Source organism: Hypanus sabinus, chromosome 14 (genome assembly GCF_030144855.1).
Source record: "Hypanus sabinus isolate sHypSab1 chromosome 14, sHypSab1.hap1, whole genome shotgun sequence".
In the NCBI taxonomy this organism is placed as follows: domain Eukaryota; kingdom Metazoa; phylum Chordata; class Chondrichthyes; order Myliobatiformes; family Dasyatidae; genus Hypanus; species Hypanus sabinus.
Window position 1 is genome coordinate 67874586 of NC_082719.1, and position 12745 is coordinate 67887330.

Below are 12745 nucleotides of genomic sequence, written 5' to 3' on the forward strand. Positions count from 1 at the left end.
CTGCCTTTAATCCCTTCAATTTACCTAACACCACTTCCCTACTAGCATGTATTTTCCTCAGTTCCTCCATCTCACAAGACCCTCGGTCCCTTACTATTTCTGGAAGATTATTTATGTCCTCCTTAGTGAAGGCAGAACCAAAGTAGTTATTCAATTGGTCTGCCATGTCTTTGTTCCCTATGATCAATTCACCTATTTCTGACTGTAAAGGACCTACATTTGTCATGACCAATCTTTTTCTTTTCACGTATCTATAAAAGCTTTTACAGTCAGTTTTTATGTTCCCTGCCAGCTTTCTCTCATAATCTTTTTTCCCTTTCCTAATTAAGCCCTTTGTCCTCCTCTGCTGGTCTCTGAATTTCTCCCAGTCCTCAGGTGTGCCTCTTTTTTTTTGCTAAATTATATGTTTCTTCTTTGGTCTTGATACTACCCCTAATTTCCCTTGTTAGCCATGGGTGCACGACCTTCCCTGGTTTATTCTTGTGCCAAACTGGGATTAACAATTGTTGTAGTTCATCCATGTAATCTTTAAATGCTTGCCATTGCATATCCACCGTCAACCCTTTAAGTATCATTTGCCAGTCTATCTTAGCTAATTCATGTCTCATACCTTCAAAGTTACCCTTCTTTAAGTTCAGAACCTTTGTTTCTGAATTAACTATGTCACTCTCCATCTTAATGAAGAATTCCACCATATTATGGTCACTCTTACCCAAGGGGCCTCGCACAAGATTGCTATCTAACCCTTCCTCATTGCTCAATACCCAATCTAGAATGGCCTGCTCTCCAGTTGGTTCCTTGACATGTTGGTTCAGAAAACCATTCCGCATACATTCCAAGAAATCCTCTTCCTCAGCACCCTTACCAATTTGGTTCATCCAATCTATATGTAGATTGAAGTCACCCATTATAACTACTGTTCCTTTATTGCACGCATTTCTAATTTCCTGCTTAATGCCATCCCCAACCTCACTACTACTGTTAAGTGGCCTGTACACAACTCCCACCAGCGTTTTCTGCCCCTTAGTGTTATGCAGCTCTACGCATTTCGATTCCACATCCTCCAGGCTAATGTCCTTCCTTTCTATTGCGTTAATCTCCTCTCTAACCAGCAATGCTACCCCACCTCCTTTTCTTTCCTGTCTATCCCTCCTGAATATTGAATATCCCTGGATGTTGAGCTCCCATCCTTGGTCACCCTGGAGCCATGTCTCTGTGATCCCAACTAAATCATATTCATTAATAACTATCTGCACATTCAATTCATCCACCTTGTTACGAATGCTCCTTGCATTGACACACAAAGGCTTGTTTCAGGCTTGTTTTTACAACACTCTAAGCCCTTATACAATTATGTTGAAAAGTGGCTCTTTTTGATTTTTGTCCTGGATTTGCCTGCCTGCAACTTTTACTTTTCACCTTACTACTTTTTGCTTCTACCCTCATTTTACACTCCTCTGTCTCTCTGCACTTGTTCCCATTCCCCTGCCACATTAGTTTAAAACCTCCTGAACAGCAGTAGCAAACGCTCCCCCTATGACATTGGTTCCAGTCCAGCCCAGGTGTAGACCATCCTGTTTATACTGGTCCCACCTCCCCCAGAACTGGTTCCAATGCCCCAGAAATTTGAATCCCTCCCCCTTGCACCATTTTTCAAGCCACGTATTCATCTGAAATATCCTCCTATTTCTACTCAGACTAGCACGTGGCACAGGTAGTAATCCAGAGATTATTACCTTTGTGGTCATACTTTTTAGTTTATCTCCTAAAATTCACCTTGTAGGATCTCATCCTGTTTTTTACCTATATCGTTGGTACCTATGTGCATAACGACCACTGGCTGTTCACCTTCCCATTCCAGAATGTCCTGCAGCCGCTCAGAGACATCCTTGACCCTTGCACCAGGGAGGCAACATACCATCCTGGAGTCTCGTTTGCGGCCGCAGAAACGCCTATCTATTCCCCTTACAATTGAATCCCCTATCACTATAGCTCTCCCACTCCTTTTCCTTCCCTCCTGTGCCGCAGAGCCACCCATGGTGCAATGAACTCGGCTGCTGCTGCCTTCCCCTGATCTCCCCCAACAGTATCCAAAACAGTATATCTGTTTTGTCAAAAGGTAAAAGGTAGCATATGTTAGATATAAGAAGCAGGAAGAAGGAGGGGGTCATGAGAAATATAGGGTAGCCAAGAAGGAGTTAAAGAAAGAACAGGAGAGCACGAGGGGGACATGAGAAGGACTTGGCATGTAGGATTAAGGAGAACCCCAAGGCGTTCTATGCGTATGTGAAGAATAGAAGGATGACGAGAATGAGGGTGGGACCGCTAAAGGATAAAGAGCTCAACATGTGCCTGGAGGCGGAGGAGGTTCGGGAGGTCCTAAATGAATACTTTGCTTCAATATTCACAAGTGAAAAGGATCTTGATCAGGGTGAGGTCGAAATAGAGCAGGCCTGTCTGTATGCTGGACAATGTGGAGATTACAGAAGTAGTGCTGGATCTTCTTAAAAACATTAAGATTGACAAATCCCCAGGGCTGGATATGATACACCCCAGGTTGTTGTGGGAATTGAGAGAAGAGATCGCTGGAGCAATAGCTATGATCTTTGAATCCTCCTTGGCTACACAGGAAGTATCGGAGGACTGGAGAATGGCAAATGTAGTTCTCTTGTTTAAAAAAAGGTAATAGAGAGAAACCTGGGAACTATAGACTGGTGAGTCTTACCTCGGTGGTATGCAAACTACTGGAAAGGATTCTTAAGGATAGGATCTACGAGCATTTGGAGAAATACAGTCTACTCATGGATAGTCAACATGGCTTTGTGAAGGGAAGATCATGCCTCATGAGCCTGATTGAGTTTTTTGAAGAGGTAACAAAAGAAATTGATGAGGGTAGGGCAGTGGATGTGGTCTACATGAACTTTAGCAAAGCATTTGACAAGGTCCCTCATGAAAGACTCATCCAGAAAGTCATAAGGCATGGGACAAGTGGAACCTTGGCTGTTTGGATAAAAAAATTGGCTTAAAGGAAGAAAGCAGAGGGTAGTTGTAGAAGGAAAGTATTCTGCTTGTAGGTCGGTGACAAGTGGAGAAGTGGATCTGTCCTGGGACCCCTGCTATTTGTGATTTTTATAAATGACCGGGATGTAGAGGTGGAAAGATGGGTGAGTAAGTTTGTGGATGACATGGAGGAGTTGTGGATGGAGTTGCAGGTTGTTGAAGGTTTACAAGAGGTTCTAGACAGGCTGCAGAGTTGGGCAGAAAAATGGTAGCAGGAATTCAATCCGGATAAGTGTGAGGTGATGCAATTTGGAAGGACAAACCAGAAGACTGAGTACAGGATTAATGGGCAATTACTTAAGAGTGTGAATGAGCAAAGGGACCTTGGGGGGTTCAAATCCATACATCCCTCAAGGTCACTGCGCAGATTGATAGGGTAGTTAAGAAGGCCTATGGGATGCTAGGCTTCATTAACGGAGGATTGAGTTCAAGAGGAGAGAGGTCATAATCTCTGGTGAGACCACACTTAAGAGTATTGTGTTCAATTCTGGTCACCTCATTATAGGAAGGTTGTGGAAGCAATGTAGAGGGTGCAGAGGAGATTTACCAGGATGTTGCCTGGTTTGGAGAACAAGTCATATGAAGCAAGGTTAGCAGAGTTGGGACTTTTCTTTTTGGAGTGTAGAAGAATGAAAGGGGATTTGATAGAGGTCTACAAGCTTATGAAAGGCATAGATAGGGTGGATAGTCAGTACCTGTTTCCCAGGGCACCAACAGCAAACACCAGAGGGCATATGTACAAAATTAAGGGAGGGAAGTTTAGGGGAGACTTCAGGGGTAAGTTTTCTTTTTACACAGAGGGTTGTGAGTGCTTGGAATGACTTGCCAGGGATGGTAATGGAGGCTAAAACATTAGGGGTATTTAAGAGCCTCTTGAACAGGCACATGGATGAAAGAAAAATAGAGTGTTATGGGGTAGTGTGGATTTAGTACTTTTTCAAAGATTATATGAGTCGGCACAACATGAAGGGCTGAAGGACCTGTACTGTGCTGTAATGCTCTATGGTAAATATCGAGCCCCACGTTGGACCAGCAGACCTTTCGACCGAAAGTGTCTCCATATGATGCCTGCTGTACCTTGTTTACTCAAATAAGAAAGCTGCTTTGTATCTACCAGTAACTCTGTCCGGCGATTTCATTCATGCAACAACATTTGGTGTCAGAAGTGGAAAACCCTCATGACCAATGTGGGGGCAGCGATTTTAGCAGTCTAAGTGGGTGAGTATTTTCTAAAATTAGCACACACACTGGGATCTGTTCGGGTCGGTGGTACACGGGAAAACGAGGTATCACGAACGTGGAGAGTTGAACTGGTAGACATAAAAGTAGTGTGTGCACGTACATGTTTGTTTATGTAAGAGATGAAAGTTTGTGTATTAATGTGCTGGGACAGAGCTACCAGTTGCGAAGTGTGGTTACCGACGATTCAGGACACCAGAGTGGGGGGTGTGGAAACTCACTCATTCAGGGAGCTGCATTTTAACGTACATGTTTTATGAGTGTGATGTAAAGGAATACAGCAGACATCATGGGTTAAGGTGCTCAAAAGTGGCAGATTGCAGACTAGTACTGTGGCTTTAAGTAAGTGCTGTTTAACTGGTACCCATCTTTTATATTTTGCTAGTATGGGAATTATTGTGGAGATAACTCGGGGAGAGGTTTTACCCAGATATATCTGCCAGAATGGCACCTATTGAGATCAGGCAACGTCAGGTTACGAACCCTGATGATCTGAGCCGGCCCTTGACCTTAATTCCGACTGTTCATAAGCCCTTCACCCTGGGGAGGAACAGCATTTTGCCTGAGCTGCCCTCACTTATATCTGCATGTGGGAATTTGGAATTCTGGTGTCAACTTAAGGAAATGGTTGAAATTCACCAGATGCAACCTAAAAATATACATGTGTTAGTGAAGGCAAAGTGCCTGAGGAATATGTGGGACAGAATGGCCCAGGGGTTGTGGGATGGGACCTGGGTAACTACTGGGAACGCCAATGAAGAAAGATATCACTCTTTTAAAGGGGAAGTGAGGCAGCGATTGGGGGGAGGTGATAGTAACCAGGGAACGATAATGGCAGTGATTCAAGCAGATGAGACGGCCATGGATTATGCAGAACGTAAATATCGAGCGTATGAGGAGTATTCCGAGTTGGATAATCAGAAGTCATCCAGGAAATGATAAAGGAAGGCCTGCGCTCAGCCCACCAGGAAGGTTTAGATTTCGGGACAGCAATGGGGTCGACCTACTGCTATAGTTTCATGGGCCAGTGAGATAGACCGAAGAAAGTGCAAGAGAGATCGTAAAGTGGCTATGGTGGATGTCGCTGCTGTGATGTCCAAGAGAGTTTGTTTTGCTTGCCGGCGACCAGGTCACAAGGCAAGGAATTGTTGGAATAGACGTGGGAGGGTAAAGGAGTTGATATGCTAGAGATGCAACCTATTGAGACAGGGTTGGGGCAGTGTCTGAAAGATGAAAGAAGAACAGGTGAACATCACAACAGACACACAATGTCTCACCCCATCGGTGCCCAGTCTGACCAAACTGATGGTCGATCAGATCATAGAGCTAGTAAATGGGGTGGGGGGGTGTGCAGCTTCCAGTGGATTTCTGGGTATGTCCAAATATCGGGGGCACCATCCTTGGAATAGACGTCCTAAGGGAAGCAGGGGCCATTATAGATTCGGGGAAGGGAGAAATATTATGGACAAATCAGGGGCAGCAAACATGTACAACCAATAGAATACAGAACCTGGCTGGCAGCTGCCCCGATCATTAGAGAGGGGAGCCAGCAATTCTCAGCAGTGTGGGGTAAACACAAGCAAGATTGTGATCGAGTACAGATAAACCCAGTTAAGATAGAGGAGGGTTTGTATAAACCCCATAAACAGTACCCTATAACTGATGCACTGACTGCTGTTCAGGGTATAGTGACGGAACTAAAACACCCGGGGAACTCAGAGAGACTGCGGCAACTACTAACTCGGCTATATGGGTCAGTAAAGTCCATTAACAAAAGACTATACTGCCCCCTGTGGGGGTGTTTTTACTCCTAGGTTGGCCTTTCCTGATACAAATTTATTTTTGTCTAGGAGGGCCAAGAGGAGGGACTGTCAGAGTGATTTTTGGGTTTAGGTCATTTACATTTAGGAAATGGCTTTGGTTACCAGTCCTTCTGTTCCTTCATAATGTATTGTGGATTCAGTTTGGAAACAATAGATTCCTACAAAGCTGTGGATCCCAGTACAGACGCTGCTGGCTTCTGCGGGATGGATGCAAAATCAGAAGGTGTGAAGTTTATATGTAGTTTCAAAAGAAAGCATTGTCTATAATTTGTAAATATGGAATTATCTTTGTGTTTAGCAAATAAATATCGATTCCCATGTTGGGCCAGCGGCCAATCCTGACATTGGAAGCTCTGAGAGGAGGGGGCTTTGATCAGGTCCATTGCCCCAGGATAAAAGGCGGCAGCGGGTCGATACAGTGACAAAGAACTTTGACCAGCAGCCATTCGGCATTTGGGATTGATTAACAAGATTAAGCAAGTTAAAGGAAGACAGGGGCAAGTGCAGCCGCATCGTTGCAGCGGCTGTCATCAGATTGGTGATCTTGAGGCTTTAGCCCTGCAAGGCTTCAGCAAAGAGAGGTTTCACTCACAGAAAGCAAAGGAAAGAAAAGCTCCAGTTTTTTCCCTTCTTTATGCCTGCTCAATTAGGGACAGTAAGGATGACAGGCAGTATAGTGGAATGCTCCCTTTGCGGGACGTGGGAAGGCAGGGAGATCTCCGGTGTCCCTGATGACTACAACTGCAAGAAGTGCATTCAGCTGCAATTTCTAACAATCCACTTTAGGGAGTTGGAGCTGGATCTGGATGAACTCCAGATAATTCAGGAGGCTGAATGGATGATAGACAGGACATATAGAGAGGTAGTTACACCCAAGGTGCAGGACACAGAAAACTGGGTGACCCTCAGGAAGGGTACCTCTGTAGTGCAGAGTATCCCTGTAACCATCTCTGTCAACAACCGGTTATCACTTTGGACTCCTGCCTCAGCAAGGACCTGAACCAATTGCAATTTGCCTATCGCCACAATACATCAACAGCAGACGCAATCTCAATGGCTCTCCACACAGCTTTAGAACACCTGGACAACACAAACACCTATGTCAGGATGATCTTCATCGACTATAGCTCAGCATTTAATACCATCATTCACACAATTTGATTGAGAAGTTGCAAAACTTAGGCTTCTGTACCTCCCTCTGAAATTGGATCTTCGACTTCCTAACTGGAAGACGACAGTCTGTGCAGATTGGTGATAACATATCCTCCTCACTGATGATCAACACTGATGCACCTCAGGGGTGTGTGTTTAGCCCACTGCTCTGCTCTCTGTGTACACATTACTATGTGGCTGACAATATTTGCTAACGATACAACCATTGCTGGTAAACCTCAGGTGGTGACGAGAGGGCGTACAGGAGTGAGATATGCCAACTAGTGGAGTGGTGCCGCAGCAACAACCTGACACTCAATGGCAGTGAGACCAAAGATCTGATTGTGGACTTCAGGAAGGGTAAGACAAAGGAACACATACCAATCCTCACAGAGGGACTAGAAGTGGAGAGAGTGAGCAGCTTCAAGTTCCTGGGTGTCAAGATCTCTGAAGATCTAACCTGGTCCCAACATATCGATGCAGTTATAAAGACAGCAAGTCAGAGGCTATACTTCATTAGGAGTTTGAAGAGATTTGGCATGTCAAAAATACAGTCAAAAACTTCTATAACTGTACCATGGAGAGCATTCTGACAGGCTGCATCACTGTCTGGTATGGAGGGGCTACTGCACAGGACTGAAAGAAGCTGCAGAGGGTTGTAAATATAGTCTGCTCCATCTTGGGTACTAGCCTACAAAGTAGAACCATAGAACATTACAGCACAGAAACAGGCCTTTTGGCCCTTCTTGGCTGTGCCGAACCATTTTTCTGCCTAGTCCCACTGACCTGCACCTGGCCCATATCCCTTCATACACCTCTCATCCATGTACCTGTCCAAGTTTTTCTTAAATGTTAAAAGTGAACCCGCATTTACCACTTCATCTGGCAGCTTATTCCATACTCCCACCACTCTCTGTGTGAAGAAGCCCCCCCCACCAATGTTCCCTTTAAACTTTTCCCCCTTCATCCTTAACCCATGTCCTCTGGTTTTTTTTCTCCCCTAGCTTCAATGGAAAAAGCCTGCTTGCATTGACTCTATCTATACCCATCATAATTTTATATACCTCTATCAAGTCTCCCCTCATTCTTCTTCGCTCCAGGGAATAAAGTCGTAACCTATTCAACCTTTCTCTGTAACTCAGCTTCTCAAGTCCCAGCAACATCCTTGTAAACCTTCTCTGCATTCTTTCAACCTTATTAATATCCTTCCTGTAATTTGGTGACCAAAACTGCACACAATACTCCAAATTCAGCCTCACCAATGCCTTATACAACCTCACCATAACATTCCAACTCTTATACTCAATACTTTGATTTATAAAGGCCAATGTACCAAAAGCTCTCTTTACTACCCTATCTACCTGTGACACCACTTTGAGGGAATTTTGTATCTGTATTCCTAGATCCCTCTGTTCTACTGCACTCCTCAGAGCCCTACAATTTACCTTGTATGTTCTACCTTGGTTTTTCCTTCCAAAGTGCAATACCTCACACTTGTCTGTATTAAGCTCCATCTGCCATTTTTCAGCCCATTTTTCCAGCTGGTCCAGATCCCTCTGCAAGCTTTGAAAACCTTCCTCACTGGGGACTTCCGGTAAGATGGCGATTGTTTAGTTGCTCCAAACTTTTGCTCCATCATTCTTCCTATCTTTGCACTATATGTCTCCCTTCTTAAACCTTAGTTAGGTATTTTATTAGTTCTCCTTTACCTGCCTGCGAACACATCTATCTTATAATGGCTACCAAAAGTACTAAAACCGGGAAAAAGGAAACTTCTACGGCTTTGCCGGCTGACATTCTCACTGTTCTGGAACAACATCGACAAGATATTTTAATGGATTTTAGAAATGAATTTAGAACTTCTTTCAACCAGCTGGATTCCAAATTGGATCAGATTAATGCTAGAGTGGATGAACATACTGAACATTTATCTCGTATTGACTCAACTTTTGAAGATTTAAAACGCCGTGTTCAATATCTTGAAACTCTCTGCTCCAACCTAGAGGAGAAGAATAGTAAACTTTTTTCCAAAATGGTGGATCTTGAAAACCAGAGCAGACGTTGCAATCTACGAATTCTTGGTTTGCCAGAGACCACCGAACGGGGCTCTCCCGTTGATTTTTTTTCCTATTTTCTCTGAGATTTTTGGGAAAGAATTTCTTCCGACTCCACCTGAGCTTGAAGGGGCTCACAGGATGTATGTTCCCTGTGCAACTCTGGGTTCCCGTCCATGGCCGGGTGAAAATACCAGGTGAAAAACCGTTTGATGATGGAGGCACGCTGCAGAGGTACTTTTGCTTTTCAAAATATGGTCATTCGTTTTATGGAGGATTTTGCCCCCCAGATTCTGAAGATGCGTGCTGAGTTTAAAGGTGTAATGAAAGTGCTTTTTGATCGCGGATTCAGACCCTCTCTTCGAAATCTAGCCGATCTTCAAATTATGCTTACTACTGGAGATTATAAGTGATTTAAATCAGTGAAGGAGGCTGAGGCATTTGTTGGAAGTCTTCCGGCCACCCTGTCTTCTTCGGAACCGGCCTGACCTTCTAAAATGGTTGTTAAGTACTTCTCGAAGTAAAACTATTTTTTCCGAACTCAGACTTTACTTGAATAATTCAGACATTATCTATTGAAACTCTAAGGGCTGTAGTCAATCTCTTCCTGGACTTGGTGTGTTTTTTCTAAATAGATAATCTAAGTTTAATGTTTCCCTGTGGAATTTTAGATTGTACTTGTGTAATATATTTTATTTTTGTATAAGTTATCTGTAGAGATCTACAATTGACTTTAACTTGTTTTGGAGGTTTGGAGTTTTTATTGAAGGCCTCCCTGTTGGTTGATTCATAGTTTAAGTTTTGCTTTTTTTTCTGTAAATGGTTGATAAGTACTCTCTTTGAATTTATAATTTCCCCCCTTTTCTCCTTCCTTTTTTTTTCTTTTAATCTTTTATAATTTTTCGCGGGTAGGTTAGTTTTAGTTTTCTTCTGATTTTCCTTGTATTAAGTTCTATACTTCTGTTGAAGTTGTTCCTATTTGTAATTCTGTTTTCTAGTGCATAAATTAGTTATTATTTGCTATAGTATTTATACGGAACTTTTGTTAACGACACAGAACTGGAATTCATACTTGGGTTAATTTTTTTGGTAGAGCTAGCTGCTTTTTTAGGTAGCCGTCTAGTTTTGGGTTGCAAGGGTGGGGTGGATTCTCCAGTTCCAACACTATTCACCGTTCCTTTTGTTTTCCTTTGTTATTCAGGACTTGTCTCTGTTTTGATTCTACAGATTTATGTTTACATTTTTGCTCCCAGACTGTTATTGTACTGCTTGATTTTTTATATGCCTGCTGCTTTCTATGCACTAACAATTGATAATGGTTAATACACTTAAACTTGTGAGCTGGAATGTAAAGGGATTGAATCATCCTGTTAAAAGAAGGAAGGTCATCTCACATATTAAACAACTCAAAGCTGGCATTGCTTTCCTTCAAGAAACTCATATTCGTAGTTTTTATAATTCTCGGCTTTTGTCAAAGTGGGCGGGTCAGCATTTTTATTCACCAAAGCTGGGGGGGGGGGGGGGGGGTCTCCATCCTTATTAACTCAAATATTCCTTTTGAACTCCATAATAAGATATCTGATACAAATGGCCATTTTATTATTGTTTCTGGTAAATTATACTAGCAAACCTATATGCTCCCAATTTTGATGGATGTTAATTTTTTGAACGTTTTTTCTCCTCACTACCAGATTTAAACTCATACTCTCTTATACTGGGTGGCGATTTCAATTGTTGGTTAGATCCTAATTTGGATCGATCGTCCTCTGTTACCAGACCACCTACTAAATCTGCCTTAGCTATTCACTCTTCTCTCTCTAATTATGGTATCTCTGATATATGGCATTTCCTTCATCCTACTGAGAGAGACTATTCTTTTTTTTTCACATGTTCACCATACTTTTACTAGAATTGACTATTTTTTACTTGATAATCAACTTATTCTTCTGATTATCAGAGTATACTGATTTCTGACCATTAACCAATTACTCTGTCTTTAAATCTTCCTGGTCTCCCTCAGAGGAATAAACACTAGTAGTTTGACTCGGCTTTATTATCGGATGATGATTTTCTAAAATTTATTAAGGATCAGATAACCAATACATCATCTGAAATGTCATCCCAGATTGTCTGGGATGCCATGAAAGCATATTTGAGGGGTGAAATAATCTCCTATACAGCAAATCTTAATAGAAAGTCCTGTGCAGATTGATTAGACCTCATTAATCAGATTAAAGAATTGGATCAACTGTATGCTCAAACTAAGAACCCTGAACTATACAAGAAGCGTGTAGAACTCCAAACTAAATTTAATCTTCTGTCCACTCAACCTGTCGAACGCCAACTTCTCGAAAGTAAGAGTCGCTTTTATATTCATGGTGACAAATCGGGTAAATTTCTAGCCAATCAGCTGAGGCGTTCCAAAGCCAAACAACATATTACAAAGATCCGGAAGGGGAATGGAGACTTTACATCGGATCACTTAGAAATCAATGACGCATTTAAAAATTTTTATTCTCGACTTTATTCCTCTGAATCTCTGAATGAGAATATCTCTGTTGATCATTTTAAATAATCTGAATATTCCTTCGCTTTCATCTGATTTTAAAGCTAAACTTAATGCGCCTATATCATCAGAAGAAATATCATTTGCAATTTCTGCATTGTCTTCAGGGAAATCTCCTGGACCTGATGGGTTCCCTGTAGAATTTTATAAATCATTCTCTTCACTTCTTTCTCCTCAGTTATTCTCAGTATTATCTGATTCGTTTAATTACGGTAAATTGCCACCCTCTTTTAATGAGGCATCTATTATTCTTTTATTAAAAAAAGTGTAAAGACCCAACAGAGTGTTCCTCATATAGGCCGATTTCTTTGCTTAATGTTGATGTTAAAATCTTGGCCAAAGTTTTGGCTTATAGATTGGAAACTGTTATTCCCTCTATTATTTCTGAGGATCAAACTGGTTTTATTAAAAACCATCTTCCTTTTTTTAACATTCGGCGTTTATTTAACATTTTATATTCCCCTCCAACTGGGATTCCTGAATGTGTTATTTCCCCTCGATGTGGAGAAAGCATTTGATCATATAGAGTGGAACTACCTTTTTGCAATTTTAGAAAAATTTGACCTCGGTTAAAGTTTTATCTCTTGGATCAAATTGCTGTATCTGTGTCCTACTGCCTCTGTTTTGACTAATATTCAGAAATCCCAGTTATTTAACCTCAAACGTGGCACCAATCAGGGATGCCCTTTAAGTCCCTTTCTCTTTGATTTGGCTATAGAACCTTTGGCGATAGCATTTCGAAATTGTCCTGAATTGACCGGGATTTGGAGAGGGGGTGTTGAGCATAAAGTTACTCTTTATGCTGATGACTTATTACTTTTTCTTTCAAATCCACCTACATCCTTACCTCC

At 42.1% G+C, this 12745-nt stretch overlaps 1 protein-coding gene across 3 annotated transcripts in view; it reads right to left on the reverse strand.

Annotated features, from left to right (window-relative positions):
* setd9 (SET domain containing 9) overlaps positions 1 to 12745 on the reverse strand; it is a 48260-nt gene that overhangs the window by 1500 nt on the left and 34015 nt on the right. The window lies entirely within an intron of this gene.